Source organism: Cygnus olor, chromosome 2 (assembly GCF_009769625.2).
Source record: "Cygnus olor isolate bCygOlo1 chromosome 2, bCygOlo1.pri.v2, whole genome shotgun sequence".
NCBI lineage: Eukaryota > Metazoa > Chordata > Aves > Anseriformes > Anatidae > Cygnus > Cygnus olor.
Window position 1 is genome coordinate 145968790 of NC_049170.1, and position 17605 is coordinate 145986394.

General features: G+C 42.0%; 1 long non-coding RNA gene across 2 annotated transcripts; it reads right to left on the reverse strand.

Annotated features, from left to right (window-relative positions):
- Nucleotides 1-12795: 12795 nt before the first annotated feature.
- Nucleotides 12796-16172, reverse strand: LOC121066209. Of its 2 annotated transcripts, none has more exons than XR_005817584.1 (3): nt 16108-16172; nt 13947-14220; nt 12796-13390 (listed from the first exon to the last, which is right to left on the reverse strand). It is a non-coding gene; the product is annotated as an uncharacterized LOC121066209 (long non-coding RNA). The 2 variants fall into 2 exon arrangements; XR_005817585.1 differs by lacking the exon at nt 16108-16172 and adding an exon at nt 15504-15654.
- Between the last annotated feature and the right edge of the window lie 1433 nt (nt 16173-17605).

Below are 17605 nucleotides of genomic sequence, written 5' to 3' on the forward strand. Positions count from 1 at the left end.
GAGCCTAGAAGCGATGTCAACTGGGGATGTCTCAGTCACATCCAGTTCTGCACAGTAAAGAGAGAGAGAGGCAGAGAAAATTGCACAATGGCAAAGATGTCCCCAAGCACCCAAAACCCTTCATGCAACAGTACCTCCCATAAAGCATATGCTATATACCAGAGCGTATGGCATCTAATATTGCCATGAAAGTCCCTGGAATATGGATATGTATTGTAGTCCATCTTCATTTAGTTTGCCAGTGATGAAGATGCACAGTGTCCTCACATATGCATGCTGACAGCTCAGTGCTAATGGCAGTGACACATTTTTGGATGAAATTGTGAGATATAAATGTATTCGAATTATAAGTTTTTACATCACACTGCCTTGAGCCTTGGGGATTCTGGGAGGGGAGAGCTTCCCAGGCCCCTCTGTACTGTCTCGGTCCTACAGCCAGACGCAGACTGGCTCGACCCATGCTCCATCCCACAGCTGCCCCAGTTACACTGCTAGGAACGACCATCTACCAGGAGGGAATTGCCAGAGTATGGCATGCACAAGCCATGCCTCCTGCATCTGGGGCGGTGGGAGCCAGTGCTGGGGAACGTACGTCTGGAAAGCAGGAGGGGTGCCTACATGGCACGGCGCAGCGCTGTGCAGGCAGCCCAGCGAGGTCCTACGCGTGTAAACTTAAACACATACCAGCAGTGGATGGCTTCAGAGAGCAATCACTTATTCTTTTGAAAGTACCCTACCAACTTGTTTTAATTGTGGAGAAATAATCAGAGGGAATGAGTTTGAGAGAGTTAGTCTATTAATCATTTATTGTGTTATTTTTATATGGCATTGTGCTGCTGCTATGATATGTTAAATATTGCAGCTTGATGTGTGGTCCCCAGGCCCAAGGAGTCCTATAAATTAGACGGATTTTTGTAAAGTTCTCTCAGTGAGAAAAGTTCCAGAAAAAGTGAGAATAGCTCCATATTGTTCTATCCTCCTTAGATGCAAAATAACCCTGGTTGACTGTGTATTATCCTAACTACGCAATATTCCCATGGGAATTGTATCCACCGAAGTCCTCTTTTTTTTTTTTTTTAATGGCGTTTTGAGCAGGAAAACTAATCTGCATGGCTATTGTGAGGTACAGCATCAAAATAAAAGAAAAGCTTCTCAGGCCATTGGAAAAATCTATTACAACCAGAGCAAAAATTAACTTTGTCCTTTCCCAGAGTGAGGTCTGAGAAAAGCTAGTAAGTGTTCCTGGCCTCAACCTTCTTTATTAATGAGTTGAAGTCAATGTCAGACTGCTTTTTTTTTTTTCCTACAAAACATACGAGGGGAGAATCCTTCATCCACCCAGGTGGGTCAGAAGGAGAGCTCCAACCTTCTGTGCACTTCAGATGTGTCATCTGAGGGACCCCAAGCCCTGCCACTGCTTTTGCAGAGCTTATAAACGTCTGACCTGCTGCATAGGTATCCATCTCCAGCCAAAGTCATGAAAGATCAAGTTTCCTCCTGTCCAATCTGGGGACTAATTTTGGCCCAAGGAAGCCATTCTCTGTGCAAAATGATTATGTCACTGTCCTGACAGCAGCAAATGCAGCTGTACGCCTGAAACAGCTGCTGCTGGAGTGGGGTGAAAAATAGGTTTGCTATTTGCTGAGAAACGGAGCTTTCCCCATGTCTTTTTCTCTTTAGTTTTTATCCAGAACAACATCAGGTCCCAATGTATTAACAAATCAAAAACTGATTGCACTCAGCACCTCTCAGGAAAGCCCCAAGTTACAGGAAACACCCTTGGAAGGGATGTCAGAATTACCAAGCCTCATATGAACGGGTAATACTGGAACTTGCAAAAAGATTAACAAAAATCAGTTTCCGTATATAAAAATAAACCTGCTTCACTCCAGAGTCCATGAAAAAAAAAAAAAAAAAAAAAAGGTACATGGAACTCTGTATAAAGTTTGCAGGGTTTCCTGCCCTATAAATCAGTAATATATTTTTTTCTTAAAAAAAAAAAAAAAGGAAGAAAAAAAGAAAGAAATAAGAAAATAAAGAAAAGAAAGAAAAGAAAGAAAAGAAAAGAAAAGAAAAGAAAAAAGAAAAGGAAAAGAAAAGAAAAGAAAAGAAAAGAAAAGAAAAAGAAAAGAAAAGAAAAGAAAAGAAAAGAAAAGAAAAGAAAAGAAAATCTGGGCTTGCAATCTTTATGCCAAGTTTCCATTCATACAATCGGAAGAATCAGAGTTTGAAGGAGTATAATGAAGTATAATTTGGTGCCGTAAATTACCAATATTAAAAATATTATGAGAAATAGCTGCTACAAATACTATCACAGGAATGGGATGATTCCAGTGGCTTATTCTCTGGTAAATCTCTCGGTTGATTTACAGTGAAAGATTTGCCTGAAAATGGGCCGACACTGCAAGATTTTGATGGCTGCTTTTAGTTGTATGGAAAGAAAATGAATGAATATGATCCAACTTTCATTGAAGTCAATGGAAAACTCCTATTTGAGGAACAGGCTTACTGTAGCCAAAGAGTAAAGCCTAAAATCCATCAGTACAATCATTCATAAAGCATCTTCAGCCAAATTGAATAGATGTAACTTGGGAAAAAACTTGGTTATTATTTTCTACAGAGGTGTGTCATGTTCTCATTAGTCAAAGTTTCAAGATGACCATAGTGGTTTTTTTTTGGCTGAGGCCACAATGGGTGCCTTTCAGTCACTTGAACCCATCTTGTGATGCTTGTTAAGGTGTGAATTGGAGCATCCTTGAGCACACCCACAAAAAATACTGTGCAGTGCTTCCTGATTGCTCCTCAGAAAATAAGTAAACAATAACTAAAAGGAAAAATAAAAAATCGTCTAGATTTACATGAGGGCATGTTCCTGACTGGAGCGTTGCTACACTATTAGACAAAACTGATGTAATGGCTTGTGTGTACAGCAGAAGTTGTCACACTCAAATCCCCCTGCCTGATGGCTTGTGTGTACAGCAGAAGTTGTCACACACAAGTCCCCCTGCCTGGCCTTGGAGCTGGCAGGATGCTTGCCAGCTCCATGCAGACACTGCACAGCCCCGTCAGTGCAGCATGGCTCTCCCACTAATGTTTCCTGCCTCTCCACGGGGCTTAATGCACTACACACGAGGCAGATGCGCAGACTGCCTGGGTTCTGGCACTTAGCAGGGCTTGACATGCATTTTAACTTAACGCATGACTCCCAGGGCAAGCAGAACATATGGCTTCCCAAGACGGGTTACATCTATCAACTCAGAGCATGGGTAGAGCAAGCTCAGGTCTTGCTGCATTAATTAGGCTGCAGGACCAAGCCCATGAAGAAGTGAGGATTAAGGCTGTCTGAGCTGCTGTTTCAGCACAAGCATTGCCATACTCTGCTAAAGGAAGGGACCATTGGAAACCTGGGTACCTGCTCAGGTTTACTTAGGTGTCTTGAGGTGGCTCTATTTAATGCTGGTTGGTGAAAAGCGTTAATTACCACCTAGAGTCAGAGTTGTCAAAGGCTTGTTCATTCCAGTCCTTCTTCCCTCTGCCACCCATGTGCTCCCCACACCTGGAGCTGAACAAAGAATGAATCGTAATTTCTAGTCTATGCTAGAAACGTGTTTCTCCTCTCAGAGGGCTGAGGACATATTCTTCCTTTATTGGTTCCCTTTGGTAGACAGTGGTTACAGACATGGTAGGAAATTAAACCATGCCACGATGCATTCCTGGGTATGCAACTCTGCCATTGCTGCTGTTGCTTTGCTGGAATGGTCTCTGGCATGGATACAGGCTGGGGCAAGGAGCATTTTCCCAAGCCATTCCTAGGCATGGTTCAGAGAGGCCAGAGATCAGGAGCCATTCTCAACTGGCAGTTTGCATCCAACCTTTCTGTTTTGGAGGCTACGAGCTGAAAGACATGAACAAAAGCCCCTTGTACCAGTTGGCATCTGAGAACAGTGCCAGAACTGTCTAATTTATTGTTGTAGATGTAGCCAGAGCATCCATGTGAAGTAGGGAAACTAACTTTATAGCCATGCTGTTGTGCAGAAGGCAAATGAGGTTAGATAATGGAGGGCTACACTCAGATAGTTAGCAGTAGTATTGACCTTCGGCAAGACAATTGCAGTAGCATCTCAAGTCAAAAGTGAAGTGATGTTCAGGTCTCTGCCCCCAGCTGTGCCAGATCCTAGCTATCCATACTGGTGAGGGAGACAAACCTGCTCAGGGCTCTCCGAATGGGGCTCTAGCTGTCTTGGGCAAAATGAAACGGAAAGTCTGCAAAAAATCTAGTGGAACCTGAACTCAGATCTTTTTTAAGACCTTTCTTCACTCTGGTGCTTGATGTACAACATCAACCACCCAAGACCTCAAACTCCCAGAGCAGCCCCACATCTGCAGGTTTTATTGACTACAGCTGCCTTTGTGAAAATCAGACTCCAATGCCCTACATGGAATTTGCCAAAAATAATGAAGAAAATGCTAGCAGCTACTTCCAAAAATTTGAGGGGAGACTTAAGTTCAACTTCCCACAGGAACTTTATGACAGAAACAGAGATAAAAGCTGCTTCTAGATCACAGCCAATTACCTTAACCACAAGACTATCCCACTTCTTCCTGCTTCATGCATGACACAGGTCTGCTTCGTTCTCTATCCATCACAGATACACCGGAAGAATCAAGGGTTCTGTGGAAAAAAGGAGTAAGATAAAATAAATAGAGTGCCACATCCTGTGTGTACTGAAGGTCAGGCAGTGAAAGGTCTGTAGACAATGTATCAGCTTTGTCCGGCCTAGAGGAAAAGCCATGCAAAGTTTACATTTAATTAGCATAGCCTAATTCAGGCCAAGACAATACATCCTACCTCCACATGAAGAAATGGGATGAATTTAAGTCCATCTCTCCCAGTTCACGTTAACTACAGCATGACCACTTTTCTAATCCAGTCAGGGCTCCTGTTCCCTGCAAAGCGATGAAGGACTCTCTGCCTCTTGGTGCATGAGCCGCTCTCAATTTAATGCAAATAGAAACCGGCGGTATTAGAATAGAGTATTAGTACTGCTTCAGCAGAGCACGTCTGTCAGTTCTCCAGCTGCACTCATACTGATGTGCATGTTGATGGAAATGGAGATATTAATGTTGCAGACAATGAAAAGAGAAAAAAAGACAGTAGCAAAACAAAGCAAACGGGGATTATTGACTTAATTTTGACCTCAGTTTCACCTACAGAAAAAGAGTGATGCCAAAGCAGGTTGTTAGAGTTGCTACGGTGATGGAAGGCTATTACCGAAAGGCTCTGTTAAAAACACACCACTGCCCCAAGGTAAGGGCACCTTCTCTGCAATATTGTGCCTGCAATAAAATCTGAGCTGGGACATTCAGCAGCTTAAACTGTCTATAATGCAATGTAGGGGGGTTAGTCAGCGTGGCCCTGCAGGTAGCCATGGGGTCAGTTATGCCCACAGGACTTCTCCCACCCCGCTGCCACCTTTTGCAAGAGACCCCATGAACACACTGCTGGCACCCGTGTGCCTCCACTGCCATGCCCAGCCAGGCCCTTGGTGCCCATGCAGGTGAGAAGGGACCGAGAGTTACAGCAGCATAATCCCCAGAGGATCCCCAGTGTTGGCTCTGGGCCCTGTGGTTGGCTAGTCTACCACAATAAGCCCATACATATGCCCTGTGCCCTTCCTGATCTACCAGCCACAGCCACATGGCACTGCTGAGAGCCCTGTCCCACCTCTTGCCTTCACACACACCATCAGGTCTTTAGCTCTGCACAGGAGCTACCTTGGGAGAAACATTGGATAGCCCAGCTGAGGTCTGCAGCCAGCTGTTAATATGGCATTGGTATGAAAATAAATAAATAATCTGAGCTTGCATTAACCTACCTGTACACTCTGCAGGTGCTAAAAGGGACCAGAAACCTAGGACCTGCCTCACCTATGGCCAACATGTGCCAAGAACAGAAGGGAGTGAGGGCTTTGACTTTGAGGGTATGTTTTAAAAAACAGTCACAGGTGACAGGCACTTTACCTTTTGAGTGGCCTCCATACCATGGTTGGGTTATCGGCTGGGTTCTAGGAGCCCCTCCTCAAAAACACAGATGGAATTGCAGGCCTGATCTTCATCTATGCTTATATAAACATGAATACTTGTACATATATATTTGCATGTGTGAATGGCCTGCTAAGTCTGTACAATAGATACTTGGTAACCAAATTGTTTATACCTGAAGTGTTTTCACTGCTTTGGCTTCTTTGCTACACAGACCACACAACCTTCCAGGCTGGAACCTCTCTGGGGCACTGCTCCTTTACTTTAGCATCCTAGAGAGATAGGGATTTGCATCATTTAGTAACATAAGCACAAGAAACAGCATTTTCTTTTGAGATCATATTTAGTTTCCTATCATATTTTGCATGAACAATGGGAAAAATTTGGAAGAAAAGCTGTTTGAGACTGATTTGTCAACCACACGAAGTTCAAAGCTCTAGTTATCTCTTGTATTAAAATGTTCTGTTGTTCCCTAAGGAAGAATTTTTCATTTCTGATAGGGCCCTTGTCAAATAAAAATTGCCAGTGAGGGTAAGCCTTTGAAAAAATATGTTTTATTCATTAATTATTTTCTCTCATAACCTCTCTAAGGAAAATCAAAGAGGGAAAATCTTTGTTATGAAACTGCAATTTTGCTCTTTCTAACTAAAGTAAAAATGTTGTTACACAGCACATTTCTTCTTCCTACACCAAACCAGTCTTTATCTTGAAGGAAACAAAGTAACTCGTAGAAGATACCGTGCCTCAAAACTATATGTTTCCAAAAGTATTTTCCTTATTTATCTGATTAAAGGATCATGTGTACAGTAATGCCTACCCCACGATTCACATTAAGTTAGTTTTAAAATAATTTGCCATTTACATATGTTTTCACTAGATTGAAAATTAAAAACCCACATTTTATGTAATTCCAGAAATAAACAATAGAAAGAGTCACATATATCTCCCGGGTTTAGTTCAGCAGGCCTGTGCTAGATCCTTGTGCCTCGGAAAGTGATATGTTTTCAATGGTGAAGGGTTAAAAGAGGATACCAAACTATCTTCTGGAAATCATTAACTTACAAAGCCCCAAGAAGATAAAAGTTTCCATTTTCTAAAATGTAAATCTAAAACATATTCATTAGTATTGCAAAACAAACATGCAAATCTTCACCACTTGAAAAGCTCAGCTAAATATGTACAAGGGCAATACCCAAAAATACATCTGGTCCTTGGTTAGAAAACTTGCCTTTTTGGTTTTATCTAAAGAGCTTGTCTGTCTTCCATGGTTGGCTTCTTGGATTATTGCAATTCATAATAAGCCTTTTAGCTAAGGATGAAATAAACAAAGATAAAGTCTACGTCCTAGTTTTAAATGGTCCAGATGGGATGATTTTTCCATATGTTTAGCACACCAAATGTTTATTAATCATTACGAGCAGAACTCAGAAAATTGCAACAGTTTATTAAAGAGGGCAGGGGATAACATTTACAGTTTGTATGATTTCTGCCCACCTTCCTAATCCTCCATTAGCGCGGGGTTTCACTTAGTACTCACTCAGGTTTGAGGGGGGGGTGAGCATGTGCGTGTGCATGTGCAGTTGTTGTTACAAGGCAGGGAATTTCGGTTAACTGATCAAGAGAAGGTTTTGTGCCCTAATTTGGATACAATATCAGTCATGAGGAATGTGTTACATCATAACAATGACAGTGTGGGTAAAACTGGCAGTACTTGACTCGTTCCTCATCAGAGTGATTTACTTAGTGTCTGGCAATCTGTTTTTCACATGATGTTTGTTTCCCATAAACAGTTTCAACATGGGAGAGTATGGTGTCAAGATAACAGTCATATCATCCGTCATCGCAGAACATCTACGTGGGCTGCCAAGAAAATGAGACTCTTTTATCTCTGGCTTCTCTAAGTGCTTGCGTTTTAGCGATTGTTTCTCATAACGTGCTTGATTGTTTTCTGAAACCTGACCATCAGCAGCTCCATTATGTTGTCACCTCAACCTAAAGTGAATTGAAGGCTCTCAAGGAAGCAGGGCTGCCCGGAGAAACCAGGGGAAGGCAGTGGAGGGAGTGTCTTCCAGAGGCACTGGGGAAGTGGTGCTTAGAAAGTAGCACAACAATAGAGAGGCTGGAAACAAAACCTCAGGCAGACAGTGAAGAATCTGCGAGAGGTGCATTGCACCATGCTGCTCCTCTGTGACCTTTTGAATCAAAAGGTTTGGGGTATTAGTCAGATAGGATGTGAAATTTTCCATGGCATTAGGTATTCCTTGCACTTAAAAACAGTCTACATTTGTTAGAAGCAGGATGAATGTGACTTTAAATAGCAAGTAGGCAGCTAACGACTGCATCTCAAGGCATGTTTTGATGGAACATAGCCATGACTTGAACTATAAACAAGACAAAATAAGGGCACAAGCCTACTATTTCAATGAAATAACTCACCCTTTTATTGGGAATAATTTACATAAGCTTTGAGGGAGATTTATCTCATCCAAGCAGAACTGACACATAGCTAGATATAGAAGACACAATGTGTACTTCTGATTTTAAAGAAAGGTATGTTGATCCCTGCACAAGGCTATGAAAATGAGTCTCCTGAAAACAGAGAGATGTCAGTAAACTCAACACCTGATGAACACACATCTATTCAGGACAATTAGCCTGCTCAGATCTCAGTTTCCGACTTAACAAAGGGAGCCGCTGACTGAAAACGGGATTTCAGTGTTTCTGAAAACATTACTGCTTGTGGACCACATAGCCACTGTGGCCCAAGGCAGGAAACGAACTGAGTCATATCCCTTTCAGTCCTTTTTCCTTAAGATGCTGATTTCCACTACACCTCTCTGCTGCAACAGTGAAACATGGCCGGCATGTCATTTCTAAGAAGGAGCAAGCCTGTAAAGCATCCAGTCATGTCCTGGCACCTGCAGGAGAGCTGGCTGGATAAGAACCTCTGAGTGGATCTTAATCTTGGCAAAAGAAAAAATAAAACTTTGGACAAAATCAGCGCAGCTCTGGTATGAAATCTCCACCCCATATGCCAGATGAAACGGAAAGTCCTCAGGACAGCCTATTCAGAACTGTCTGCTCAGGCTCGAGGAAAGCAGCAGCTTCAGTTGTCCAAAAGAGAAGCTTTTGGCTTGGCTTCTGATTCATTTCTATAACCTCTACTTCTGGGGTTTAGAAATATCTTGGCATCTCCTGGCTCCTCAATGTCCAAGAAGAACAGGACCTAATTTCCTATCCCAAAACATAGAACTGCTGATACAAATCTCAAGAAAAAAATTACTATCATCTCTGGCATTGAAGCCAGGGATGAAGTTCCTGTCAGCAAACAAAAGCATGGCCATGATCGAGGTTTTCTCCAGGCCATTATCTAACGATTGTATATAAATTATTACATATAAATATTATGGTCAGCTTGCAAAACCCACTGTTCTTTGACCCCTAGCATCAATATATGCAGATGCCAGATGACATGGCACTTCAGTGGGTGTGCTATGTTGAGGTCCTGTCACCAAAGGTAGGACCATGAAGGGTGCAAGCAGAGAAGAGTGAAAGCTCCAGCACAGGCCTGGCCACTTCACCTGTCGGTGACTGGTGGCAGAGCATTGCCACCCTGTGCACAAGCCTGCACCACTGTGAACATTTGGCATATTTGCTAGCAATTTCCCAGTTTGTGCCTCCTGGGGCAGAGCTGGGCTGTTTGGGATGCAAGAGCTGCACGCTCTGCTGCTGCCACAGAGGAGGCAGAGGACCACATGCAGATCACCCATTGCCCTACACTATCCTCATCCTACCACCCCCCTCATTCATCTCATGAGTTCTCCCACCTCCATCCTCACTCCAGTCATCCCTCACACCCTCAGCCCTAAAAGCTTTGGATCTTCATCTTCCTTTCTCTACCCCATAATTTTCCAACCCAGCTCTTGCACCAACCCCTTCATCTGTTCCTGTCCAAGAGGCTCAGCATTGCTCCACCTGGAGTTAAGGGCAGGTCGTTTTCTCCTTCTCATCCATATTAATCCTCGGTGCCAGCAGTAGGAAGAGCAAGGGCCCAAGGGAGAATATCTCCATGTTTTCGGCTCCAAATATCACAGTAGCCCCTGGAGATAACAGGAGTAATAGCCTGGAAAGTCCTACTCCATCCAGGAATGGAATATGCCCAATACATAATTTACATAGCGAAACAATCCTAGTTTGAAATTTCATTATAATCTACAAGGCCAAGTGCAACAACATTTGCAAAGAAGCCAAGATTTGAGTGAAACTGGACCAATTTACCATCTGGGGTGGAAAACTCTTTTTTTTCTTCTGAGTTTTGCTCTGCATCATGGGATTTGTTTGAAGCCAAAACAGAAGGTAAACTCATATGATAAGGACCCTCATCAGTTGAAACATAAGAAAAATTTGCATGATCTTATAGAGATTATCTACAGCTCAGTGTCTCTCTCCATTTCCAGAAAGAACTTTTGCAGTTGAAGACAGAATAGGTGAAGGCAGAGGAATGTATTAATTCTGACGTATTTTACAAAGGACTCATCCATGGGATGCAGCAAACTGGCCACTGAGTAACATGTGTGCACAAAATTTTCATTAATAAAAGCAAAATGTTACAAAAGAACAGAATACCCAATCATTTGGGGATTTTGTCATTCCTTCCTGTGATTCTCTATAACAGCATGTTACAATTATTTGTCAAGACCTCCTAATTTTTCCCAGAGATGAAACCGCTGAGCCCCAGGCAAGTCTTGGCATTGCAGGCAGCACAGAGATCCACCAAGCCTTTGGACGTGGTTGCCTCCTTGCAATTTCACCTGGATGCCAGCAGAGAACCAGCTGCTGCTCTTCAGTCAGCCGTGAAAAACAGGAATGTCAGAGGAGCCGCAGAGCCACCTTCCTCTCCGCACACCAGTCTTAAACTGAAATAGCTGTTTCCAGGGAAAGATGAAGAATTATCTCCAGCTGTTTCCGGTGAAAACTATCTCAAAGTAGTGATTTTGTAAGGCCCGTTTCCAGTCTCTGTTGCGTAGTGTCACTAGTGCCATCAGCCTGAGAGCCTATAAACCTTCAGTGAGGGCTCCCCAAAAGCACAATGTGAAAAGCCTTGTGCTTTTAATTCCTTTTATGTGATTTACAGTACTGCAAGCATGGTGCTTTCTGTTCACATTCCCCAGCCTTTCCCCACATGCAGGCGTGAGATGATCCCTGTACCACGGGACTCCAGAAAAGCCAAGGATCAAATGCTGTGTGGACTTGACACGATGTTTCTTGTCTCTGTTGCCCCTCAGGTCCTGATATGAATCGGGCACTTAAATCAACTGACGGGATACCCCCTATCCTGCGTGTGAATAATTTCATTGCCACTTAAGCTCCCTGGCTATCAAAAATCTTGTATTTGCTCAAAAGCCCCGCTGCTTCAGGATCTCTGTGTGCCTTTTTCCTAACCCCAGCTAGCATCCCAAAATTGTCATCACCTGGGCTATGTCCCTTGCGATGGCCAGTTTAATGGGAATGCTCTGAGCATACACCTGAGCTTGAGGCAGCATGCTGTTTTTGGCATAACACCAGAACAAAAGAAGAAGAGGAGAGTTGTGGAATTTTTTTTTATTTTATTTTTTTGCAATAACTGTCTTGTTAAAAGAGACCTGAGCTGCACAGAGGAACAAAAGCAGCTCAGGTTGAGCTGACTTGAGCCATCCTATTTTACATGCATCGAAGTGTTACTTTTTAATCAACAGCAAGGACTTATTCCCACATTGGGAACGATTTCACATAACCAAACCATACTCCTGCCTCAGACTCACAACATACAAAAAATGTATCGCTGAAACAGAAGAATGACTAATACAGGGATGTAAGTAATTTGTGTGCAAATAGCATGCAAAGAGCAGGACTGAGACTGCGTCTGAAGCCAAGTGTTCCGTAAGTCAAGTCATACGGAGTGGGAAGTGATAAAGGGTGTGACCCATGAGAGAAAAGTCTAAATTAATTAGGAGGATCTCCTGCTGAATGATATATTGAAGACTTGACATTTAAAAAGGGGGAATGATGTTTCAAGTTTCAAGTTCAGTGTTTCAAGTACCACTACTGTGCAAGGGGTGCTTGCAGCCTGTTTGCTCCGAACACACTTTTCAAATACCCATGTCAGATCAATCTCAGCTTTGATCATTTTTGCAGAAACACCCTTTTGCTTTATATCAAATTTGGAAATTGACAGTCTTGGCCTTCATTTCCTGGTATGAGTCTCCTGACGACAGACATCATCATGGCAACACCCCTGTCTTAATGCTCCTGGGGCTGTGACTAACGAAACGGAGGAGAGTAATAGACTTTTTAGGCCAAATAAATTATTAAGATCACCTACCCTGACCTCCTCTGTGCTGCATGCCACAGAGTCCAAGCAGGGACTGAGCCCAGCACAAGAACATCTCTTTAGGAAGGGGTAAGTGGTGAGTTTCCACCAGAGATGCCCCAGCACTGGCCACGGAGGCACTTGGTCATGCTTCCTCCCCTGCAGTTGCCCCCAGGGACGTGGTGGGCAGGAGGAGGGAGCGGCTGCAAGGAGCAGCACTGAAGCACCAGCGTCAGTGGGTGACACACATGTTGGTGCACAACAGGTTGGTTGGGATGCAGTTGTTATCACGCAACAAAGGCAGTCTCTGATGAAAGGTCAGATGTTGTGGCTCTGCAGGACAGATGTCTTCCAAATGGTGCATCCACGTCAGATGTGCACCTCGGGTAATTGCAAATCTGTGATCCTTGAATGCTACAAATGGTGCTCAGAGTCCAGAGTTGTTCTGTGCCAGTAATGGGGGCTGACAAAGAAAATCTGGACTCAGGAAAGAAAATCACAGAGGAGAACCAAAAGAGATCCTTCTTTACTTACATTAATCCATGTTACAAGATGACATTTTTATTTTTCATTCTTCAGAAAGACTTTTAGGAGATAAACCTTAAAAAGAGAATCAAAGTCACCTATGACATGGTGGCCCTTAGTACAATACCCTGTTGTGTCCCAGAAATATTGCACGGCTTTTCTAACTGCTAATATTTCTCTAGAAGCACTGGAAATCATGAATGAAAAATGAGATGGAAGTACGAAACGTTGTCAGGTGCGTGGTGTTTGCAGTCATACCTGATCCATTTGCTGAGCACAGACTGCCTGAACAGCTCTCAGCACTGGTAGGAGGTTGGACCTTTAGAGATGGCTGAAGATCTGCTTCTGGCACTGATTCCAGACACTGTGTATTGTACTGAGCAGGATACAGATCAGGATGCTATAGGTGAAGGAGACTGTGATCTTTCCTAAGAGACTTGATCTGGATTTCAGGAAACCATCACCATCACTTTCCTTAAAAAATATATAAAAAGAAAAAGAAGGAAAAAAAAAAAAAAAAGAAAAAAAAGTAAATACAAAAGGCTGTTTAAAACCCTAGTCATTACCAGAATAGAAGCATAATCTTTAAAATTACAAATATGTACATAATTGCTCAGACCTGATTATAGCTTTCTGTGTTTGCCTGGCTACAGATCTGACAACTTTGGGAGACCTTGGGCACTCAGATTGCTTTTTTTTTAATCAAATCGCTGAGTTAAGTGTCTACATATAAACTCCTTGGAGCCTAAGTTTAGTGACCTATTTTTGAAAATCTTGTTCTATTTGCACCCAAACAAAATTACCATCAGCGTAGCAGAAAAAGCTGTTATAGTTGGCCCAAACAGAGAAAAACACGAATTCTCATCACAGCTACTCAGTGGCGATGAACCACCCTGAGCCAAGCAGCCTGTAGGAGATGCTCTTCTGAAGTCAGAGAGTCAGGTGTTTCCCCCATTTTATTACTAATCAGCTGATGCTACCTTATTTGGGCTGGCTGCTGCCTCTTTTTCCTCCTCAGTGTGGCACCTACCATCTCTCTTTTCATGTCTTCAGCTATCGCCAGACTCGGAGCATCCTAAGGTGAGGTGGGATCCCCACCTGTGATCTTCAGATAAAAGTTCCTCAACAGAGGCGAAGAGGACCCCAGAGGCTTTCAGAGTCCTGGGCAGCTCATTGCAAAAGTTTCTCTCTGCCCTCTCCAGGACTTTCCAGAGGGCTGCTGTGAAGGTGGCAGAGCCAGCATCTGCAGCCTCCCCAACCGCACGAGGTCCAGAGGTCCATGAACTATTTCTGCTTAATCCTCACTGAAGGGGGAAGAACAATTTTAGTGCATAGTAAAGCACTTGTTTAATTCCTCTTAGGTGCATGGTGCATTTTAATGAATAAAATATTGGATTACCTCATATAAACAAAGTTTAACACGATCATGAATCGAGGCCTGAGAGTACTCTCTGCAAGCTCTGAAATTGCCTTTGGGAAACTGGCAATGTTTGGCATTTCCTGACTGTATATATTTTATGGAGTATATTATTCACAAACATAAAATGTGCATTAAATAAATGTAAAACTGTGTCCAAAGCAGTGGGGTCATTAAAGATCCCATGGCACTTTATACTTATTGTGGGTGTTAGCCCTGGTCTTCTGGCCAAAATCAATTTGGCCATTACAGGCTGTTTAACTAAATTCCCAAGCAGTTTCAGTCAGATGCCATATTCCTCACTTCCTCCTGAGACCATTGAGTAGCAGCATTGTGTGCTGCTCAACTGTTTCTGTGTTTCATCTTTTAAATTGCTGTAGTGACCATGTCAGAAATGGGTGCTTAAAAGCTAGGAAAGATTAGCGGACACTAGGAAGGTTTTATTTGGTTTGGGTGTGGCTTTTTTGTTTGTTTTTGTTTTTTAATTATTATTTATCTAGTTTAAAAGTAAAACCAAACAGAGTGAAGACATCCCCAAAATAAGGATCCAACTACTCTGCAGCCACATTGGAAAAAATATGGTTACAAAATGTTCTTCAGCCTTGACCCAGTTACAACCTGAATTTAATTTGCTGCCTACATTGCCTATGGCTGTAATACATCTCAGGAGCATGTTATTCACATGATAGGGTCCAATCCAACACCCATTCCTTTCTTTGAGAGTCAGGCTGCCACTGCTAATAAGGATGGCATAATTCTCTCCTCGTCGTTATGGCTGCTATCGTGTGCCAGAGTTTACATGTTCCCTTTAGGCACGTGCTTTTAAAGAAAGAGTTTATTGTGCACTTCAGTGGAATCTGGAGCTGAAGCACAGAAGCCATATGTCAGGGTCTAGCTGTTTTTATATGGAGGTTTGCCATAGTTACAGCTGTAGGTAATTATTACAAATAATAATGACTAACATTTATGTAACAGCTTTCTCCAAGCATCTCAAATCACTCAGTAAGCCTTATATATTGATTACAAATCCTGAGCCAAATTCTGCTTTCATTCATATATGTGCAACACTGATGGAAATCTCCACTGGGATTTATTTACGTAGCTGAGGGCAGAAGTTGGTCCTGTGCATACATGTATGTACGCGTGCAACATATAGATTGGTTCACTTACTGGCTGAAATCGGAGAATGATACATTTTAAGCAACATTCAGCAAGAGAAAAAACAAGTTGGTATTAATAAACATTTTCCACAGAAGAGTTTTCTTTCAAAAATTGGGCTTCATTTTAATCAAAAATGTCACTGGGACAAATAAGCCAATATACAAAGAAACCAGAAAAAGTTCAGCTTGCCTTCTTGAATTTTTCTGAAAAACGAAACATCTCCACCATATCAAAACAAGATATTTCCATTTAACCGAAACAAAACACTTATACTATAATTAAAAAAAAAAAAAAAAAAAAAAAGCATTTCCTATTCTAACTTTTATATTTTCCCCTGAATAGATGACCTGTGAGAAAATGGAGAACTAACTTTCTCATTGACAACAAAAACAATCTAGAAGAGTAAAATTTCCCATGAAAAGAAATTCAGTTTTCCAACCAGACCTACTCAGCAAAGAGATCGGGACAAAGATAATGAGCCTGAAGCCTTTGTTCTCTGCTGTTTACATAACCCAGGAGGAATGGACAGAGAAGATTTTGCATCATCTTTGAACTCCCCACCTCTTTTAACCTTAGTTTAGCAAAAGTTTGCACTTGCGGGTTGCTCTAATACCTGCTGGCTGGTAAGAGAGAGGAAAACCAACTGTTTTTAAGTGAAGCTCCTATACAGGAGAATTTTGGATGAGCAGAGCATAATCACCATAATTATGAGTTAATCAAGAAGCTGGAATGAGCAGTACAGCTACTGAGAAAAGTCCAGCAGTGAAAATTTTCCCCAGCATTACAAGAGGCTTTCAGTTCCAGGATAAACCGGGGAGAAGAAAGTCAGGACCTGAATATATGACACTGTTTCCTCCCACATGTGTTTTTGGAGATTTCCCATAGATGCATTGAGCAGGCCCAAGTCTGCTTAATGGAAAGAAAAAGATGAGTGCTTGAGGCAACATGGCAGCAGACAAGCGTGACAAATCTCAAGATTCTGGACAGCTTCAGAAACCAAAACCAAACAACACAAATCCGCAAGACAAAAAGTGCAGAGTATTTACTCTGATACAATGATAAGAACATTTGGATTCCGAAACAACAGCCGCCTTCTGCAATATCTATTAAAATGAATGGCACTAATTTATTTTAGAAATTAAAAACACCCTAGTGAATTATTCATCTCTTTCTGTGACTTGAGAGGAGATGGTATGGTACAGCACAGCTTGTTATAATACACAGCAGCATTTTGATTTGCAGATTTAAAGAATTTCAGATTGCTTAGAGATACATGAGGCTCCATGGTGGTATGTAACATAATTTCTCACACAGTCTACCCATTGGAACAACTCTTGCCTTAGAGGAGGTAAGTGGTAATGTGAAACATGTTGTTTCCTATTGTGAAGTTTTAAAGAAATGCATTAACCACAAATACTTAGACTTTTCTCTTCATTAATATTGTAGTTCAATATATGCTACTAACGGGCAATTCTGGGACAGCTCAGACAGCCTGGCTGATACATAATAAAAACAAGGGCCCTTGCTAACTCAAGCATTGAAGTTTTTCAGCAGAATAATTCCAGTGATTTCAGAAGAATTCCTCCTCACTTACTGAGGTACATGTGACAAGAAAGTCAAGCTCAAAGCAATTGTATTGACAGTTTGACAAACCTCACTTTAATCTCCACAGAGAAACAAAATACTTGAGATTTCCATTTAAAACGTATCTGTTTTGATGAAATATAAAAGAATATGCTTTAACAAGTTGCTGTACAATTTTCAATCAACACAAAAGCACAGATCACATTTTAGAGAGGTATTGTGAAATATTTTTAATGAAACTTGCACAAAAGTCCTCCCTCTGAGAAAACTCAACCTACCAGACTAATACATCAATAGAAAAGGAAAATGAGACATGAAAACAAACTCTGGTTAGATGACGATAGGAAATGTTAGCTGGCCTAGAGGAAAGGAAAGGTTTGGAATTTAATGCAAAATTTAACTCTACTTTTTACACAGGCAATTTTCAATGCTTCTTTAGTTGCAAACTCTACAGATGTGAAGACTATTTGTTGAGGAGTTGGGTGTAAAATAAATGATTCTAGGAAAGCTCTCAAATGTTTGACAGG